At 37.3% G+C, this 22,259-nt stretch overlaps 1 protein-coding gene across 12 annotated transcripts in view; it reads left to right on the forward strand.

Moving 5' to 3' along the window:
* rbfox3a (RNA binding fox-1 homolog 3a) overlaps positions 1-22,259 on the forward strand; it is a 494,366-nt gene that overhangs the window by 103,609 nt on the left and 368,498 nt on the right. For 7 of the 12 annotated variants that reach the window (XM_089122270.1, XM_089122267.1, XM_089122269.1 and 4 more), the window contains exon 2: positions 19,397-19,502. The gene's annotated coding sequence lies outside the window, so the exon portion shown is untranslated. Of the gene's footprint in view, positions 1-12,837; positions 12,972-19,396; positions 19,503-22,259 lie in introns of those variants that run through there. The other 5 variants (XM_089122268.1, XM_089122271.1, XM_089122285.1 and 2 more) reach the window with 1 other exon arrangement.

Here is a 22,259-nt window from a genome sequence, read left to right on the forward strand (position 1 = left end):
TTTCAATAAAAAAAACATTTGCGCAAAGCAAGCCGATCCACTTTACCATGTTGAGAAGAGCATTAAAATGAGAAAAAAATAATGGGACAAAAATAAATCAAGAGACATTTAGAATAGATAAATATGTGCGATTAATTGCGAGTTAACTATGGCATTAATACGATTATTGCGATTAAATGATTTGATCGTTTGACAGCACTTATTATTATTATTATTAATCACTAATTATTAAAGCAATACAAAAAGAAAATAAAGGAATGTACTGCATTGGTTGTCCTGTACAGTGCATGAATGATTTTGATTCACTAAAAAGATCTGGTTCATATGTGTTACTCATGTTTTTGCCTCATAACAATCATTTGTTTTGGAATCATTTGGACTACATTGCTTGAATCAGTTTATAATAGGGCTACTCTGGTCACACAGTATGTTTCCGATTCATTAAAAGATCTGCCTCTGCCTCATTGGTCGCACGGTTTGTTTTTTGTAGTGCTTTTTAATAGTAGTGAAGGAATCACTGCCCAAGTATTTAGCGTTCTGTGCTAAGGCTTGATTTTATGTACTTAGTAATAATGTGTGTAGATAAAAAGCCAAATTTGTCAATTAGAACAAGATGCTTGGGTGCATATTACGAAGTGTATCAAGCTCCCGAGAAAGCTTTTCAAACACAAGCAACACAACGCCCCGGCAGATTGCGTGCACCTTTGTCACATATTCATACGTTGTATCATGCTTCCTGTCTCTCTCCTTTTCCAAAAAGCTTTTCTTCCCTCTTTTCATCTGTCAAGTGGTAACATCCTGTGTCTCCTGGTACACAAGCTGTAACTTTCTGAGAGACAGCAGACACTAATCGCCCCCCTCTCAGCCCTTTACGACAGGAAGGAGAGAAGGAAAAACATGCCTTGCATGGTTCCCTTCTTTCACTTTCAAGCTTGAGCAACCCACTGGAGGGGAGGGCCGTTTGAATGGCATGAATAACAGAGAACAAGAGAGAAGGACAGAGGACAGATGATACAATCCCTCTTTTTGACACGAGCACTTCAGCCCACACGCGCACAGATCTCGGCAGCCAGACACTGATAGGAAGGCGTAAAATGAGATGTCTCATACATGGAAATGACTTGTTTTTCCCTTCTCAAGTTTTCTCAGTGTGTTCACTCATTTATATAAGTGTCAGGAAAGTGTAGGAGACGGCCCCCCTCCGTCAGGCCTTGTCACGCATGTCCACAGATCGCACTGGTGCATGAGAAGCGCGCAGTTTCATCCCAAATTGCAAAAAAGTTGATTCGCCAGAGCTATTTAGCGCATGAAATGTTTGTGAGGGAGGAACATGTAAACATTCTAGTGATTGTCAGACTCATTCATCAATGAAGAATAAATTACCAATATCCCACAGGGTTTTTTTGGTGGGCATGCTGGGTACTTTTTCAACTTTCGGTTAGTCTGGACAGCATGCCGATGTATGTTCACGTATAAAATCCAATCCGTACTTCCTCAACCTACTCTACACTTGAAGAACGAATTTATACTCGCGTGTTGAAGCCATCTCTGACAGACTTGTTGAAAATACTTAGGCCGCCATTTTCTCCATCCTCTCGGAAAGCGATGACACGTTCGAAACATCCGGTAGTGTGGGTTTTCCAGGAAATCCGTGTACTCGCTTCTCATAAATACTACAGTGTATTGTGCATGTTATCTTTCTGACAGACATCGATGTTTGTGCAATATACAGTAGACCTTTTTTTTTAGTTGCAATATTCCAACCGACAGCCATACTAAGTGTTTAGGAAGTACGCTATAATGTGTGTAAGGGGTTAACTATACTTGGTTTTTGGGTAATTATAAAATGTGCAAAATTCTTTTGGCATAGTTCATTATACTTATTTTATGGAATGTGCTTTCAATGAATAAAATAAAAATAAATGTTACTACGAAAATGCCATGTTTGGCTTGTACAATTTTTTACATTTAGCTGTCAAATTTATGACAAACATTTCATAAAAGTTGTTTTGATGTACAAAGTTGTTTTTAATGGTCTCTTATTAAAATAATTCTTATATTTAAACCCAAGAAAAAATGCAAATACTGTTGTAAACAAAGGTGAAAAAAAAATATTTTAGATGTATATACATTTTTTTAAATAAAAAAATGTTGTTGTTTTTTAAATGGGCTGTCAAACGATTAATTGCGATTAATCGCATCCAAAATAAAAGTTTGTGTTTACATAATATATGTGGGTGCACTGTGTATAATTTTATATATATATATATATATATATATATATATATATATATATATATATAAATACACATGCTTGTATACATTTAAGAAATATTTTCATGTATATACTGTATATAGATTTATATATAATTTATATTATATATAAATATAAATATTTTATATATAAATAGTATTTTTTTCTTAAATATACATGCATGTGTGTGTATTTATATATACACAATGCACCCACATATATTATGTAAACACAAACTTTTATTTTGGTTGCGATTAATCGCGATTAATCATTTGACAGCCCTAATATATATATATATATATATATATATATATATATATTCACCTAAAAATGAAAATTCTGTCATCATACATTTACTCACAATGGAGGTAGAGAAATGTCTCAGATTTCATTAAAAATATCTGTGTCTAAAATGAACGAATGTCTTACGGGCTTAACGACAGACAGTTTTGAAACTAACCCTTTAAGTACCCATATACCGGTAATAAGATGAATAGTCTACTGTCAGCTGGTCATTATTCCATTTGATCTCTGAATTCATGCTGGGGTCTCAATCACCCTGTCTGGGTAAATTTACATTTCCGTAAGTCAGTAACTTACGCCTGACTATACGTTATCCCTTACATATACCTTTTCTTAAACAACCCAATTGAGTTTAAAGCCTGTACATTCAATAACCATTACAAGCTCGGCACATTTCACTAAATTTCATTACAAAATTTCATTATCCAGCTCCGTAGTCTTACGACATGATATCCCACGGAATCACATTGTAAAGATTACGATCAGCTGAATTGTCGTGGAGATTGGCTGTCTTTGCTCACGGCCTGTTTGAGTCAGGCATTCCCTCTGATGGCCCAGCTTCACCTGCCGTTGTCACGCTCTGCACGTATAAGCAACATTATAAGCTGCAGTCAATGAAATAAAAGATTCTGTGTACAACAACACAACAAATATTCTCCCTGCATGACCATCTGCAGCCTGGTGCAAATCAGCAGGAGTCCAGAAAATGAGGTCAGTTGGGTTTTGATGCAGGAAAACAGTGGGAAGACGTAATGACTCCTGCTGTGTTGTGCCATTCGCATGAACTTTATGAACTCTCTGTTGGTGCAAACTGCTATATTTCATGCCTCTTAAAGGAATAGTTCAATCACTAATGAATCTTCTATCATTTACTCACACGCATTCTGTGTGACATTGATGTCCCTGGAACACAAAAGGATGATTTGGGAGAATTAAACTGTTCACTTTTTTTTCTTGTGGAAAAAAAGGATTTAAAGTTTCAAAAAAGAAAAGGCCTCAATCTCAAGGCCCACATTGAAGGAAATGAATAGTTGAATAAAGAACGTTTTTTGCGCACAAAAAGTATTCTCGTTGCTTGATAAACTTAAGATTGAGCCCCAGTCACTGTAGGACTATTTTAACGATGTCTTTCCTAACTTTTGGGCCGGCCAGTTTCGATCCCTTAAGAAGCATATGGGGGAATGATCCAGCTCTCAGATTTAACAAAAAAAATCTTAATTTGTGTTCCGAAGATGAACGAAAGTCTTACGGGGTTGGAAAAACATGAGGGTGAGTAATTACTGACAGAATTTTCATTTTAGGGTGAACTAACCCTTTAAGGAGCCTCCTTTCAATGTAAATTATTATAAATTAAACTTCATTTAGAAAACAACACAGTTAAAAGGGGTAGTTCACTTGAAAAAAAAAAAAAAAAACTTTTGCTGATAATTTACTCACCTACATGTCATCCAAGATGTCCACGTCTTTCTTTCTTCAGTCGAAAAGAAATTAAGGTTTTTGATGAAAACATTCCAGGATTTTTTTTCCATATAATGGACTTTACTGGGCACCAAATGGTTCAAGGTCCAAAAGACAGTTTCAGTGCAAACTGCAAAGTGTTCAAAGGGCTTTAAATGATTCCAGACGATGAATAAGGGTCTTATCAAGCGAAATGATCGCTCATTTAAAAAATAAATAAAGTTTAAGTTTTATAAGCTCAAATGCTCACCTTGCTCTGTTCTGTGATGCACGTTTGTGACTCACCTGTTCGAACTCTTTCATCAAAATGAACAAATCTTTTCCAGGTCAATCGTTCATTTCTTTCATTGAATGAACCAAATGACTCAAACATATTTATTCATTTTGATTACCGAGTTCGGTATTCATCGTCTGGAATTGTTTAAATCCCTTTGAACACTTTGCAGTTTGCACTGAAACTGTCTTTTGGACCTTGAACCGTTTGGTTACCAGTAAAGTCCATTATATGGAGAAAAATCCTGGAATGTTTTCATCAAAAACCTTAATTTCTTTTCGACTGAAGAAAGAAAGACGTGGACATCTTGGATGACATGCGGGTGAGTAAATTATCAGCAAAAGTTTTATTTTTAAAAGTGAACTACTCCTTTAACTGTGTCTTTCCACAGGAAGTAATAGCGCAAAGCTGTTTCTATACATTTTCTGTTGATCATGACAGCAGCAATTCGTCAAATGATGCTCGAATGATGGAGAAGAGCATTATAACGGGGCACATATCCAGACACACAATGTAGTCGAACACATTTTTGGCATTTTAAAGAGCTGATTCAGGTGCCACACTAGTGGAGCAATGCTGTGCTGTAAAGTACGCCAGATCACGCAAGTTTGCTGCATTCTCCACATATCATTTACAACAGACTTACAAAATGCATGTTGATAAACTACTATCAGCAGACACAATTCATTTTTTTTTTTTTTTTTTTTGTGTGCGTGTATACCCCCTCGGTTTTGCCAGGCCAGTGTCTTCTATTCTTTTTCTCTGACAATCGGAGACCCTGTGAGACTCCAAACTGCTGACACACAGGATGGCATATTGGTCCACAGCATACATACTGAGTTTGGCCCTGTTAAATAGCACCCATGGAGAGAATGAGCTCCAGCACAGGCCCCTGAGCACCATCTTTCAGCTGAATATATTAAACTAGATAATATTACAATCCCTACATCCTCGCCTCATAGAGGAGAATGATAAAGGAGTTAATAAGGAAAGTCAATTTGTATAGGAAAACCACGTAATATCTTTCCTTTCTTGACTTTTTTATTAAAAAAAAATACATATTTCTATACACAACACAGGAGATTATGAGAAATTATGCATGTCATTCTCTGCACCCCAAGCTCCATAATTAAAATACTTTCTGTATGCTATTTTTTCCCCCCCTGTGTATTAAAAATCAGCATCATGAAAACAGAACTTGGAAGTAAACAAACCACTCAGCTATGTGCAACCTACCACCACTGGCAGTTTCTGCTGTTTATTTGGAGAAATTAATTGATTACCGGATCATTACAGATTTTTACAAAACAACATTAATCCGTAAGAAATGGCAGGCAACGTGCATTTGGAAATGGCAGTAAGAGATTGAAAGGTGAATCTTAAAATATGTCTCTTTACATTTACGTTTACAATAATAATTCCTGTCGAAGTGTGATTTAAATGACATTAGTGTGTTGTAAAACTGTGGTTCCAGCCATCTGTGTGATCAGTGGGCTACAGGTAGTGGATATTCTCCGCCCGATGTTGGCCAGCCGTCCCATGCCTTTTTTCAAAAGCTGTGAAATATTTGTTCAGCAAAGTGTGAAATGCGACAACATCTGCTGTGCAATTGCATGTTTAGACCCAGCGAGGCCCAACAGTGGCTGTCAGGACAGACTTGCCTCCATACAGGTGTGCAGAGCAGAAGAGTTAATAAGCCAGCAGCTGCAGGCTCCACATCTGGGCACCACTGGCATCCGACGCAGACTTGTTTTCCTCTCTGATCCGAGCGTGCTGTTCTCACCAGTCTTGAAGGTATTGTGCTCTTTGTAATGTCACCAGTCTGAAGATGGCAAAAAATGGTGGAAACGTGCACAACAGTGTCCTTGTTTAGACCTGGTATTAAGTTAACATCATCTCAGACTATCCAATCACAAGTGGCCTGTGCTATGGTATATACAGAGTACTGTAAATGATACTCGCTGTGTCTTGTGATCCAATGGTATGACTATACAGTTTTTTCTTTTTATTAATTTGTTAGCATTAGGCACCAGCGAATACATTTATTGGTTTATTGTTCAAGGTTAATATTAATTTAGTTAAAGTGTTCATAAAAAGAGGTTCATTTTTTATCTATTGTTAATTAGTGTTTGTTCATATTAATTATATATATATAAACACATAGTATATAGTGTTTTCCATCAGCCAATATATATATATATATATATATATATATATATATATATATATATATATATATATATATATATATATGAAGAGTTCAGATGCAAAAGCCTCTAAGTGCCATTTGAATTTTTCTTCTAGAATGATCATTTTTATCAAGCTTGTATATTTAAGTTCAGTGATTTCACTTAAATGGCAATGATAATTACCTATTAATTGTTATTTAAGTGAAATCACTGAACTTAAATATACAAGTTTGATAAAAATCATCATTAAAGAAGAAAATTTCAAATGGCATTTAGAGGCTTTTGCATCTGAACTCTTCATATATATATATATATATATATATGTGTGTATGTCATTTTTTTCATTCTTTTTTGACTGACAAAACTTATTGGCTAACAAAAGTGACTGCTGTTTGAAGAGATTTTATACACACATGGTCACCAGAGGAGCTTTTGAGATGCATGTGTAATCTGTCTCACCTGACCGCTTGTGATATGATCACTCAAGATGCTAATACCAGGTGTAAACAGAGCCATAGAGATCTGTGAGAGGCTTATGTTTCTTGTTCATTGTGTTGATTTCCGTCTGAGTGCTCTGTGATCAGTATAGGCATGAGAGCATGTTGACTGTTCATTCAGAGTTCCCTCGTGTTCCCTCGTTCATTCGGCGTAGAAGACAAAAGAGGCAAGAAAGAAACCAATGCAATGGAAAAGTCTGGCTCAGAACTCAACCTCCATCTCATGATTAATGACCCTCCCCTTTCTGCTCATCTCACTCCGTCTCTGTCAGGAGTCAAGTGAGCTGAAGACAATAATAAACAGTCCAAAACGACAAAACCAAACAGATCCCCTGTCCGCTCTCACCACACCTGCACGCTTGAGCTCAGAGCAAAGAAAGGTGCACGTACACACACATACACATACACAGGATGAGCGTCCTTTGAATGCGTCGTCTTTGAAGATGGAGGCTTTGGTTTCCAGACTCAAGGTCAATTTTCAGTAAAAGTGCTTAATCTTTCATTGAAATAGTCTTATTCATGAGCCATTGTTTATAGCATAGCACAGATGGAACCGTTGAGAAGACTAGATAGATTCCAGCAGGATTAAACACCTCTTAGTGTTATTTAAAATATTTTTGAAGAAAAAAACATTAAATTATGTAAATTATACATTAAATTATATAATTATATAAATTATGCAATATTTAATATATACAATTGATAAACGTATAATATATAATACATATATAATAGTATTATGTATAATATGATTTATATATTTTTATATATAAAATATGTATATATATAGTAAATATTAATTATACATTATATAATATTTTATACATTATATATATATATATATATATATATAGTACATTTAAATATTTTTATATAAATATTATAAAATATTATATAAATTATTTATATAGGCCTATATATAAATATATATTACAATTAATATTGTCTACATATATATATATATATATATATATATATATAAAATGTACATACAAATTTTTCTTTGGCTATATACAGTATAGTGCTGTGATTTTTGCAAAGTGGGCATATGTTGAAATATTTGTCATTATTATATAGTCAATTTAGGATGCGCACAAACACCATTTGTCTTGTTTCGTGCACAGTGGTTTAGGGAGTGCAGAGACCTGTGACTTTATTTAGTAGCACTGTCTCACTCACCCCTCCCTAGAGTGCGTCCCTTCACACTGTCACATCCTTCTCTGCCTGGCACTCAGGAAGTGCCACGACCAATCAACCCGGAGACCCTGCTGATGCCCCACTAGAGCTGCAGGCGGGGTGTGAATCGCCACTGTCCAACACCACTGTATGCTTACACACACACACACACACACTCTACGTAGCCACCGCTGGGGCTAACACTTAGCCTGAATCCGAATCGCCCCCTACACTTTCATTCACTTTTCCCTATGTTAGTCCACTAATACTGTTGTTCACTTGGAGTGAATGAAAATGAGTGAGCGAATTCAGACAGCCACTGAGCATTGGTTGAACACTTGTTATTGCTGTTCGGACACCACTGCAAATGGCTGTCCCCTCAAATAGTGCCCTATTTTGTGGGTATAGAAAATCATGAAAACTAGCTGAGAACATTATATGAACCAGTCTGCAGATCTCAGATGATTTTAGCCTTGTTTGTGAGCACAGAATATGTAATGAGCAGAAGAAAATGAGCATTAATCAGCCACTGACAGTGTCTTAGACGCCTTTTGCAGTTTTTTGATTGTTACTCTATTTGAAAATGGACAATATATTGGTATAATTTTAGTAATCAGGTGATATTAGAGATTTTTTATATTTAAATTACTGTAGAGAATTGCATTTGAAATGGCTTTTGCTGGTTAAGAGTTAATCTACAAAATAGTTAAATAACTCAATGTAAATGTAATGTAATCTTAAGCAAATCTCAAAATGTCTTTTCCATTTTATTCCTTACACACATCAGCCATAACAAAAAATAATTATAGGCGTCACAACGGGTTGAAAATCCAAATGCAGCTATTTATTAATGGTAATCCACAATCGAAATCCAAATGACAGGCAGTTATCAAAACTATCGGGGAGAAAATCCAAACAATAATAGTTCAAGATATAGGCAAACAGGGAAATCCAGGAAACTGAACAGAACTATAAAACTGGAGAAAAGAGTAGCAGAAATGCAGTATGACACTAACAAGACTTTGCAACGAGTGAGTGAAAACACAGTGAAAACATAGTGAAAAGTTAATTATACACAGGTGGAATTACTCAGACCATAATGAGTCCAGGCAGTTAGGCTGTTTACACGGAAACGATTCTGAAGAGAAAACGCAAAAGTGGCGTTGCGTCATCACTTTTTATTCTGCGTTTAGACGAGCGTTTTGTGTGGGAAATCCGCATGCAAATGGTGACGCAAAAGTGTGTAATTCAATGTAGAATGCACTTCAGGTGGCTAGGAGTGCATACTACAACACCAAGTCCACACGCCTGCGGACAACCTTCACTGTCGAGCAGACTTTTGCGTTTTTACCGTTTACACGGGAACGCGGCGGTGGAGCGTTTTTAAGATTTCCATTCTGGAGGGTGGTTTCACTTTTTTGCGTTTTAAGCCTTAAAAACGCCATCGCCGTGTAAACGAAAGGCACGTCCGATAAAATATTTTGACGTTTTCACCCGCGAGCGTTCTCGTGTAAACAGGGCCTTATTTATGGGAAATGTATTTCATGATGGGAAAGCAAAGGAGACGGGAGGAAAGCCCTCTGGTGAAGATCATGCGCATATCAGTGCCTCTGTATCAGCCAAAATCACCTATAATTAAAAAATAAAAAAAGTAAATGTATAAGATAATATAAATAAAGAAATATTTGGACAAGACACCACCTTCATCCTGATGCAGGCACAGTCTTGACCAAACCATTTATTGCTGCATCACTTTATAGTTCTCTCTAAAAATGTACCATACCTTCCTTCCTTTGCACATTTTTACTTCATACAACACTAGGCATAGATTCCAAGTCATTTTTGGTCTTTAAAGGATTAAGCAAATAAGACATTTTACAATCACTGCAAGGAAATGATTTCACTGGAGAGCTTCTGCCTCTTAAGTTCATACATGGTATCTTGCTTTGTATAACTTTCCAAAAATGGGTCGATCTGATTGTATAAGGTACTTTCGGTCTCCCACACTGCCTTTGAATTGTGTTTTTGACAAATCGGGTGCATTGTGTCAGGTTCATTGTGTGTCATGTCGGATTCAGGGCTAAAGATGTTAGGAATGAGAGCACTCCCGTTCCTGAGAGTCCACTTTATCTCCGTAATTGGCTCAGTAACGGGGGGAAAAAACAGTTTGCATTCTTGATAGAACACAGCATCTCAAACACACACGCAGCTTTAAGCCTAGGAAGAAAGAAGCCCGTAGGCGGTATTCTTTAACCTACCTCGTTACGGCGGTGATCGAGTGGCCCGGGGAGAGGAGACACCTCTTCGTTTTGACCTGATTGAGGCGTGTGTTTCTACGGCCCCCTGAGAAACTGACCACCTTGTTTATGGATGTGTTTACTTTACTTGCACCTTTGTTTCCACAGCACTCGTAAAGCAGGTGATGCGTGCGTGTTTGCCGCGTTAACGTAGTTGCACAAACACGCAATCGGGAGAGAAAGCCCAATCCTGCAACCCCCTCGTCTGGAGCTTTCCCTCGAGGCCTGTGCGCACATGGTCCCATTGCGCCAGAGAGTGGGCGGCAGCCCTACAAAAACACGTCGTTATTGCTACCCTCACCTTCAGCCTCCAGCAGAACTGCTGACATTCTGATGTTTGGTTACACATGACGGCTGATCTCATCACAGGCACATTACCGCAACATGCTTCATTTGAAATGAGCCAGACGTCGGCAATAAGAACACTGCCCACAGTTTTGTGTTTTTTTTTTTTTTGTTTTATGAGAAAAATTGGAGTATGATGTTGATGATGAGCAATGCGGTGACTTTCCGAATTTACAGATGTGACTGCTCGGTAATTATGTTTGACTGAGGGTTTTTTTTTTTTTTGCGGATTATAGCTGCCAGCTATGCAAGGACAAAGAGCACTGACTCAGTGGGATTAGAACTACATCATGTAAGGACGTCCACCCAAGTGTAACAAAAACCTCATTAACATCTCATGGAAACACTATTTTAATTAGCTGCATTTTATTCTCTTTAAATCCTTTATACATGCACAAGAGGGCTTCTGGGGACCCTCGGCTTCTACGTGCATTTTTCCTTTCTTTCGTGTAGTCACTGTTGGTGCAGTTTAGTGTGTCCTCTGAGATTTGAGTTTAAACCAGACCAGGAAAACAGGCGAGGAGTTGTTTACCAACTGGAGTTAAGCTATATATAAGAAGCACCTCAGGCCCCTTGACATATTCTTAATTGAATCTTCTCGACCCGTTTAATGAGAAGGAAAGACAGAGTCTATCAGGCAGGGATCGCTATGCAATGCATGGCTAATGTTTTAAAACAATCTAGAGCCTGGAAACCAATGTTTATATGATGAGTAACCCAGCGCTTTGCCACCACGACTGCCATCTTGTTGGGAACAGAATTTTTTTTTGTAAAAATACGGAACTGAATGATATTTTCGTGATGATGTACAGGAGTACTCATGAGCAAATGACTTCTTTGAGAAAATAGAAACATATTGTACATCTGATTTCCAAACGAATAATTCTTATGATCCGGTTCTTATTTTTTAGTCAAGCGAACATTTAGTTGGCGTGCATGTGACTAAGATGATCTGCTTCTGTTTATGACTCAAACAAATCCAGCATGACCAGTGTATTTCAACTGATTTTTGAATGAATGAAAATTTTGAGTTTGAATCTATTGGTCTGTCCGTCTGTTAAAATCACCACTCCTTTACGTTTATTTCATAAGAATAAATAAAGGGAACCATGGTACCACATTTTTAAAACTCTGTTAAAAAATGTAGTTTAAATTATTGGATTGCATTAATGTGATCTTTAAAAAGAAAAGTTACTTGTGTATATAAGAGATTGTTTAACTGTACAGTAAGAGTTTCATTCAGATTTATTTTCCTGCTAACCTTTTCCGTGTTTTCGTATTATTTTTGGCCGTAATATAAACAATTTAATTCATATATCAGATCATCAGCCGTTTCTATCCTGCTCTAATTCCTTTTGTCTGTACAGATCAGCAGGCTACATTGATTTGAGACCATCATTAACTCAATCTCAGCATATCGCTGTTCAGTGCAGATTGGTTTGTAGATGTAGGTTATTTGAGGACAGCGGGACTTCGGGTGCTCCTGGTTTGAGAATCAAAGCGCTTTTTTAGAAGCTGCTGAATTAATTTTTCACACTGGTCTCACTTCACTGGATTCCAGCAGCACAAGGTTGTGCCAAAGATGGTGCAGTGTTGGGATTTAAAGGAAGTGAGGAGTGGGTCAAAGTTTGCTGTGGCTGTAGGAGCCACTGGAGAACATGTCAATCTGAGGTGGTGGGCACTGACATGGAACTGATTGGCCTTCTGAAACAGAATGAAACAAAAAAGGAATGTTGTTTGCTGTCTGGTTTTTTTGGTCTACACTAGTGATATATATATATATATATATATATATATATATATATATATATATATATATCACATACTAGTGTAGACCATATACTGTGTTTGCTTGTTTATTTCATATTGTACAGACTTCTTATACTTTTATAATGGCTAATATTTTTTGTATTGTTTATTTAAATATTTTTTCATATAATGGTCCGTTAGAGATTGTTTTTTCGACATCAGTGAAAGTTAGGTACATTTTTACACCTTTAGATGGCAGCAAACTGTCTTTATGAGTCAGTCAGTATAAGGACTTTTATATTGAAAGGGACTGAAGCATTGACTAGCACGGTCATGGAAAATCGCCTTGACCGTCCTCAGCAGACGTTTTTGATTTTGTTTTTATGAACAGCCTATGAGATTGACCTGAAGAATATCAGCTAAATGCAGGTAATGCGCTCACTTAGATATCTTTCTCTCGATCTCTCCCTCTCATAATACTCAACTCTGTGTTATTTCATTGCTATTTCTAAACTAAAGTGACGTTTTAGAATTAGTAATGCTCGAGCTCAACTGTCAAAGGGATAGTTCACTTTGAAATTAATTGTTGATATGTTTTAGCTTATCTCAGGGGCATCCAAGTTGTAGGTGTCTTTGTTTCCACAGTATTTTCAATTTTGATGTTTTTCGGTCAAACCATTGTTGTCTATCAGTCATATAATGGCTGTGAAGATCTAAACTTATTTAGATATACAGGAAATCGCAATGGAATAGTATTTCCTGTATATATGTTTAGATCTTCACTTCCGAAAACTTCCGAAACCTCTGTGTAAACAATGAGTGACGTACACGCAAGAGATCACTTCCGGCACTTGCGCAGACCGAAGCCCCCGTGCCTTCAGATCAATTGAATGTGCGTGTCTGTAGTTGCAAGAGGTAAAAACGATATAAATACTTTTCGTTTTCTCACACAAACCGCCCGTTTCGTGTCTTAGGCCATCAAATGTGTACTTGCATTCACGAGTCATTAAATCATGTTCAATTTGGACTTCTCTGTGCATGCTCTTTGGGCCCAAGCGGCAACATTCTAATCTGAAAAATGAAGCCTACCTGCGCGAAAAACTGCAATACATCGAAAATCCGCTAGAGGCCGGTACCAAAAGGAAGCAAATGTCCAAATACCCCATGTTAAAATGTCCGTTTTCACAGCATAAATTCATGTTTTTACAGTTTGGTCCCATGGACATTTATTGTAATCTTCAATATGTTCCGCGTGCCTGACAACTGTGAGGGGGTTGATTTTTTTTTTTTTTTTTGCGAATGATTTAGATTAGATCGTTTACACATTTACTAAATATACTGACAATGGTAATTTAGCTGTTCTATATATTTTAGTCTTTAGTTTTATAATTCATCTTGACTGATAAAAACTTTCAACAACACGTTACATTTTATACAGAAAGAGAGTGTTAATGTACAGATTTACAGATGACTTGACTTTAAAATATTTCTGTTGCGCTTCTGTTTGGGCCGTGAGAGTTGTCGATTTTATATCCGTAATATATGATGGATTCTGAATCTATTGAATAGTTTCACCATGTATACAGCGGCGGCCTTAAGCATCTGGGGCCCGTTTCAATAACTAAAATGGGGCCCTACCCACATAAAACATAAATATAATAGAGCATAAAAAGCAAGGATTCCTGTTGGTTTGCATCAATGGTATATTATTTTATTACGTGCACTTTCAGCTTCATGAACAGGCCGCTCAACATAGAAATAATCCAATCTTATTTGATTAAAATTATATACAATTATACAGCGTTTTAAGTTGGAAGAAGTCTCACCCTTCCGTGCAGGGTAACTTCACTTTTGGTAGACTGAAGAAAGCTTTTCTTTTGATGTCCAATTTCTTTAGTTCCAGTCACCACTGGCATATGTACGTTTCATTTTCTCTTAAAATTATTTTCCTGCTCAAAATAACATTTTAACCAAACGGCAAAAAAAGGCAAAAGTATAAATACATATACTACCGATATTATAGGCCTACTTCAGATCGCTCAAGCCGTTCGAGGGAGTGGTAAATGTCGCCATGGTAACCGCGAGTTCGACCAATCAGAGACGTCCGTGTTTTGCTTAGATCTGTGGGAAGTGTAGTATTTCTCCAGAAGATCGCAAATAACAAGGTTGATTTCAAACCTTATGGCTTTTATAGGTGCAGAAAGATTCACATCCCGGTAGCTCGTGGTCAATCTACTTCTACTTTTTATTTTGCTGGTCTGTTGGGCCCCCCCTTGGAGGGCGGGGCCTGTTTCAATTGAAGGCCGCCCCTGCATTAATTCAAGTGTTTTTGCACTTTTCCTTGTCACATCGGCTACAACTTCCCTGCACTTACTGTTGTACACCTCCATGCAGCTAATTTATTGTTTTTATTTTTATTTTAATTGCCAGACAATAATGTTAATGATGTATCGTTGTGCTAACGGTAAACCGTTGGTTCAGTCCAAAATGGCGACAGCAGCGCCATCTATCTAGCGATTGTTGTCAAAACTGCAACGGAGTTTCGCCTCTTGGTACTTCACTCCAAAGAGGTTGCCAAGCAACACATGCAGCAACAAAAAATCACAAAGTGAAGCGCAGTAATACTAATGTAATGCGGTCACAGGTCTTTTACTGTCTATGGTCATTTACAACGGCTTCCAACCAATCAGAATTAAGGACCGGAACTATACTGTCAATTTGAGATTCGAATCCGTTGCGGAAGTAAGTAGTTCTTACAAAAGAGTGTTTTTAAAGACACACCGTTGTTGTGTCTTATTTATTTACACACTTTTGCCATCCCAATGTACCTTTTAAATCGATTGCTGGACATGGTAATGTATTGTACATGGGTACATTTGATTTATCACTGTATTAGGCTAGCACCCCATATGTACGCGGATCATGTCCCAGACACTGTGTCAGGGTGCTGCAGACACAAAGGCTGCTTTGGAAGAGAAAAAATAATAATAAAACACTGTGCCCCCTTCACTAAACTAGCTTGCAGCCATCCGCATGGCCACTGATGTCAGGGAGCTGTCATAGAAAATGCAGTAGAGCACAAATAACATATATGTGTATAATCCTCACATCCCTTTTCTGGATGAGCTGCTTCTGCTGTGATAACAGACTTAAACATCAGAGCAAATCAAATCAGTGTTTCTTAGAAAACAGAAGGTTGTTTGGTTTTTGTTATAACCTGCGACTATTGACTGTTTAATATAGTGACAATTTTCTTCACCGGTTTATCAAATTGTGCTTCGTGATTGGTTGTCTGCTCGACTGCAAGTTCACACACAGTTTCAGTTCCTCGTACCTCAGCTGAGAGAGACTCTATTTTCAGCGGTCTATCATTAGAGTTGTGCTAAGCTGGCATATTGTTCTTTATTATGCAAATGTGTGGGTATTGTATCACAAAGTAATTGTACATTGCGTTTTTGTGTGGCAACATCTTTTGTGTGGATGTGTGCGAGTATGTGCAGGCTTGTTCAGCCTTCAGGTTGAAACAAACTCCTGTCTTTAACCAACACCTCTATGTCTAGAGCTTTATGCTAAGTCTTTGCAGTTTCCTTTTCTTTGAATTGAAGTTTTTTTTTGAGAATTATGTCAAACAAAAATCAAAATGGAAGATTGTTTTTAGGTTTTGCATACCATTAGTTGTAGACCAGTACTAACCCGGACAGCAAACTGACATTGAATCAACGTGGAAACGACGTCTCTCATGACATTGAAACAACGTTGATTTTGCTCATCGAATTAACATTGAACCAACGTCAGACGCGGCATTCTTCAAAGCTAAATGAAAATCGAAAATTGGTTTGCTTTCATAACGTTAAACAACGTGTTGATTTCAAGTTGATTTTCCGTTAGTTTTGAAAGAATGACGCGTCTGACGTTGGTTCAACGTTAATTCGATGAGCAAAACAATGTCAGATCAACGTTGTTTCGATGTCATATTTCCACGTTGATTCAATGTCAGTTTGCTATCTGGGAAGGTGCAGGTAATAACCAAGGGATCATGGTTTGTCTGGTTAGCATGCTTGGATAGTTATTATTCTACGCAGGAACCAAAAAATGGTGTAGTGTAGGATTTGCTTTGAAACAATTTTCACTCAGAAAAGGCTACTCAATTTCACAAATAATTACAAAGAAATGGCAAGTAACGTTGAATTAAACATGACATTTTGAAGTAGAAAGACTTGTAAAACCTACTCCAGTGAACTTCAAAAAATATGTTTTACAGTTTCATATGCTAAACCATTCTGTTGCTTTCCATTGACAGCCATTAAACATTAGCGGTGTATTCCTGTGTATATGCAGAGTTTGTTACTTTGCATATCCTTTTAGTGCTATTAGCCTATTATTATTGTCAGGAAATAATTCTCCTGTGCTTTCATAGTCATTAGTCACATGGCATTTATGGGTCAGGTGATTGGCTCAAAGCAATTGTTTCCAGAACTATGCTTATAATGTGTGAGTATTCTATCATATTGTAATTGTACAATTGTCCCCTATTTTCATGAATTTTACATTATAAAACTACTTTCAAAGTTAATAAAAATGAATTCTGTGCCACCAAAATATTTCCACAAATAGGCCTTCAGGTGATTTTGATTAAAACCTCATTAAAAAAATCTGTACAATGTCTAGTAGAAAACATTTTTCTACCGCATACATGATTTGAATTGTTGCGAATTGGCTATACAAAATGACAGTTGTGAAAAGAGCCCTGTGCTGTGTGGCTGTTGTGTGAATCATATCACCTTAGGTCAACTATATTAAAGCACAAGCAAAAGCAAATGAACATTTCAGCAATCAACACTTTAGATCGCTTACTTTGACATAAAGCGGAGAACACCTAACACTGAGCTAGAAATACTCAGGCGAAAGCTTTCTTTTTTACTCTATTCTGTACAGTAAGTTTGAGCTCTGCTGAGGTGCCTATCTTTGTGTACACCCTGGAGCTGAGGCGCTTGACAGTTCATTAAAGAATCCTGAGATCGTCTGTCCTTATTTTTGGATGGCATGGAGGAGAGGGATTGTGCGAGCTGCCAGAAAAGCGACGAGAGACGGACACGGGGAGCTAAAGTGGAGCTTTTCTCAGTGCTCGTGTTGTATTTCCAGGGGCTTCAAAGCTGTCTGCCCCAAAGCTGCTGGCTCTTGAAACACTTTGGAGAACAGATACCTTGATCAAGCGATCGAGAAGACAGATTTGCGCGGAACGGAAGATGTTTACGCGGCTGAGGGTGCTGCTTTTTCTTTTTGCGTGGAGAAAATAACAATTAATACTCAATTGAATTAAGCATTGTGCACCCAGATTCAGTTGGTGCTGCGGCATCAACTTGGTTAATTGGGAAGCCAGGCGTGTGAGTTTGGAATTAAACACCACAAAATATCTTTCAGGAATTCGGGTAACGTTAAAAATGTAGGATGTGTGGGACGTTTAACAAGATACATTTTATTCTTCTTGAGCAGTGGAAGAGAAAGAACTTGAGTACAGACCGTACAGTTGTAGCAATAACCGTCCCTGGAGAACGACTGTTAGAGGTGTGTTAAGGTGAGAGAGAGAACAGTATCGGTTAGATGCAGTTCAAATACGCCGCAGAACTGGGGTACAAAGAAAGGTGAGAGACTCAGAAAAAGACACAGAACAAATGCTCAATGCTGAATTCATGCTGGTACAAGGGCAATGAAATGAATAGTTCTGTTTGGGCAAGGTAGAGGGCTGACCCGAGCCTACCTGCTGCCTCAGGCTTGCCACACTGTTTGAAAACCTTCATATTTTTCTCCATCAGCATCGTCAGTGACCTCCAGCATGGTGTCCATTCAGGAGTGCTTTAGAGAGAGAGAGAGAGGCTGCATTGTGATTGGTGCATTTACATAAAAAACACAAGGAGCAAGTCTCTGAAGTCATTTTTTTCGCCGTTTTTTTTTTCTTTCTTTTATAACTTAATAAGCTAATTTGTCCAATATACTTAAAATAAGTCATTTCTAATTATTTGCTTGTTTATTAAGTCAAATATAAAATAAAGTATATGTGATTTTACGTGCATCAAAACATTTTATTTTTTAAATAAATTCATTTCGAGGACCTAAAGAGGGGAAACAATCTGCCCAATATTTTATATATATATATGCATGTAATTATATCTGTAATTAGACCTCTTAACCCACCCTTAAACCTACCTATACCACCAAACCTGTTCCTATACATACCCATATCCCTCCTCAATAGCAAAAGTGTGTTTAACTAGGTAACATGAAGTAAGCCTAGTTAAAGACGTCTAATATAAGCCTATGTACTAGCCTAACTTTTTTTTAGCAAGGATACATTGATACAAGTTGGTCAAAAGTGATAGCAAATACATTTATAATGTTACAAAAGATTTTTATTGCAAATAAATGCTGTTCCTTTTAATTGTTCAGTTGATCTGTTCTCAAAGAATCCTGAAAAAATGCATCAGTTTCTGCAGAAATATTAAGCAGCACAACTATTTTCAGAATTGATAATAATCAGAAATGTTGCCTGAGAACCTAGTTAGCATATTAGTATAATGTCTGAAGGACTTTTCCTTTGAGTAACTTGAGTTCAGTAGAGATTCTACATTATCTTTGGGTACATGGCTGTATTTATGATGATCATGGGTTGGTTACATAAAGAAAAGAAAAAAAAGATCACAAAAAGCCTCTTGTTTAACATGAGTTGAACTTTTGATTATGGCTTTAACACCACTTCAGGTTTTTGGCATGCGTCATGGTGCTTTTTGATAGCGCTGCACATCTAGTAATTCTCTAAATCTCACAGTTCTTTTTCATCTTTGCATTATTTTCCTCAGAATCCTGTTCAGACAAGAAGGAATGCTGCCAGTTGAAGCCTAGACTCTGATAGCTGTGGAGAATAACAGTCTACTTCCCGGAAGAATACAAGACTTATCTGATCTGGTAAGCACACACAAGAAAACTCAAGTTCATTTCCATAGTACAGTCTTGAATCGAAGTAAATTTCAGGGGAGTATTTTTTTAGTCTGTTAGAATGCCTTTTTCCCATATAGAAGCAGATTAGTCTCAAATATAATTAACACAAAAAACATGATTCACACATGCGTAGACAATTTCACATGCATGAAACCTAATTCACGTACACACACACACACACACACACACAAAAAATCATAATATATTCATAAAAAAAACATTTCACAAATGCAAAATACAATTCGTAGATATACAACTGTACACAAAAACTGTTCACATGTGGACTAAACAGCAGTTAATAAACTATTGCTTCACCTGATCTTTAAAGGAGACCCATCATGCCCCTTTTCACAAGATGTAAAATAAGTCTCTGATGTAAAGCCGCATTCTGAAAACAGGGATGTTTGAAAACGTTGGGAGACTCTGCTTAAGATTTATGGGGATTTAAAAAAAAAATGAGTGAGAGGATTTTTATTACTGTAGGGTGGTTGTGTACACATACTGCCAACACACATTTATGTTCAAAAACCATACAGAAGTGAATTTTGCATAATAGGTCCCCTTCAGTAACACAGAAATGAACGATTAACTACACTTACCTCTTCTCAGCCATGAACTGGCCGAAAGCTGATGATGTAATTCAGGTATGGCCTGTCAAAAATGAAGATCTCAAATCAAGGAAGGTCTCAAAAATACACCGTTACACACACACATATCCATGGTGTGAATGATGATTTGCACATTCAAATTAAAGGACACATTCGTACATTTTAAACATTCAAAGGTTTTTGTGTCTACAAATTGGGTTTTGAAGCTGCTGAACTTTTGGTATAAAAAAAAGCATTGATGATAAGATTTTAAAATGATTGCAAATCACTTAAATAATGGATCATTTATAGTTTTGAATTGCTTTGATGCTTATCAGATGCTAAACAGCTCGATTTAAGGTTTGGATTTATTTTAAGACAAGGAATAAATTCGTCAGACTAAAGCATTATGCAAATCATTTCAATATATATTTTTACAATTTCTGTTTTTTTTTTTTTGTTTAGTTTTGTTATAGTTTGTGAAAACAGGCCTTTAGAGTATAATTTAATTCAAATTTGTTCTGGAATTTTAATTGAATCATCTCTGTATTAGATTAGGAGGCTTTTAGCATATGAACACACACAATTTAAATGGATTGATTATGTAGACGGCACCCCACAATTGCAGTGGTTTTTCTGTATAAGGAAACCATTGTAACGGTATACCGGTCTATTATGGGCTCTTGCTAGCTATCCAGAGGACAACATAGGGCTTGATGACTGCTTTCATCTTAAACGCCTTAAGCATCTGAGAACCTCTTTGAATAATATCAACAGCCACTTAAATTAGTTTAGAGTAGATGTTTGGAACCGGCTGCGATTCCTGTTTTCCTCCCCTTCAATTCTAAATCTGTTCTCATTTTTAGTAAATGCAGACTACGATCTCCACTTGTTCCAGTCACCTTAGGAATGAATGTGCCCAAGGGGATGCTAGTTTCTCATTCAGCCCGAGTATGCGGGGTAGGGGGTGTTGGGAGAGGTGTCTGTAAGTGCACTTGAGCTACTGAACTCACGCAGTGCGACAGTCAAGTGCACGACCAGCTAAAAGCTGCTCGCAGTGAAAAGACCATCTCAAAATGTTTGTCTGAATCTCATAATTTTCCTGAAGGCATGTATTGTAGACTCCTTCCAGTTATATGAACCTTTTATTACAAACTGTCATTCTTTGCATGCGTGCCTGACGGAAACAACAGATTGTGGGGGAAGGGTTGGCTACGTGTCTGGAGTTGAACGGAAGATGGAAATGGAAGAGGTCATTAGCATTCCAAGAGAGTGTTGGCGTCTGGTGGAGCAGAGCCATGCTTCACTGCCTGGCACGATAGGGCAACACGGCGGCCATTAAGGCAGCTGGGTTCGGGAGTTAGGGCCCATGGAGGGCACTGCCACCCCCTGCATGGGAGCAATGAGAGGCCCTGGGCAGGTGGTCTATCAGGGACAGGGGCTGAAAGACCAGGACAAATTGGTACAGGGAGGCTCATTTCCCAAACTCAGCATGAGGGACAGCACAGCAACTCCATGAGTGGAAAAAAAAAAGAAAGACTCCTAAGGGCACAGGCATGCGAGTGATGGACTTGCCAAGAGGTCAGTCAGTCGTGGTGTCAGTGGGCCCCTTTTCACTTTGTGTAGCATGTTATATTTAGAAATGGCGCATCATATGGAAAATGGCCAAAATATGGTTATTTAATTTGGTTTGGCATAAAAATCATTTTACCTGCCATGTAGACAATTTACTGTTAAAGAATTACTAGTGTAAAATCATGTAAATTATCTGGGTATAGATTAGCCTTGAATTATTTTTGTCAAAATGGTAGCTGCTGGGTGAAGTGTATCCGTAGCATAAGCTGTGTCGGTACACATCTTACAGCGATAGTGAGCTTTGCAGCTAAAAGAAGGAAATACTTTTACAAATACTAGTGCTGTTGAACATTGTTTCACTATATTTAAATATTTGGAATATTAAACATTTTCTTGGCTGGAGATATAAATTACTGTTCAAACATTTGGGGTCATAAGGGATCATTTTTTTTAAAAAGAAGTCTCTTATGCTTAAAGGGTTAGTTCACCGAAAAATGAAAATTCTGTCAGTATTTACTCACCCTCATGTTGTTCCAACCCCGTAAGACCTTCGTTCATCTTC

Source organism: Pimephales promelas, chromosome 17 (genome assembly GCF_988280905.1).
Source record: "Pimephales promelas chromosome 17, fPimPro1.hap1.1, whole genome shotgun sequence".
Lineage (NCBI taxonomy): Eukaryota > Metazoa > Chordata > Actinopteri > Cypriniformes > Leuciscidae > Pimephales > Pimephales promelas.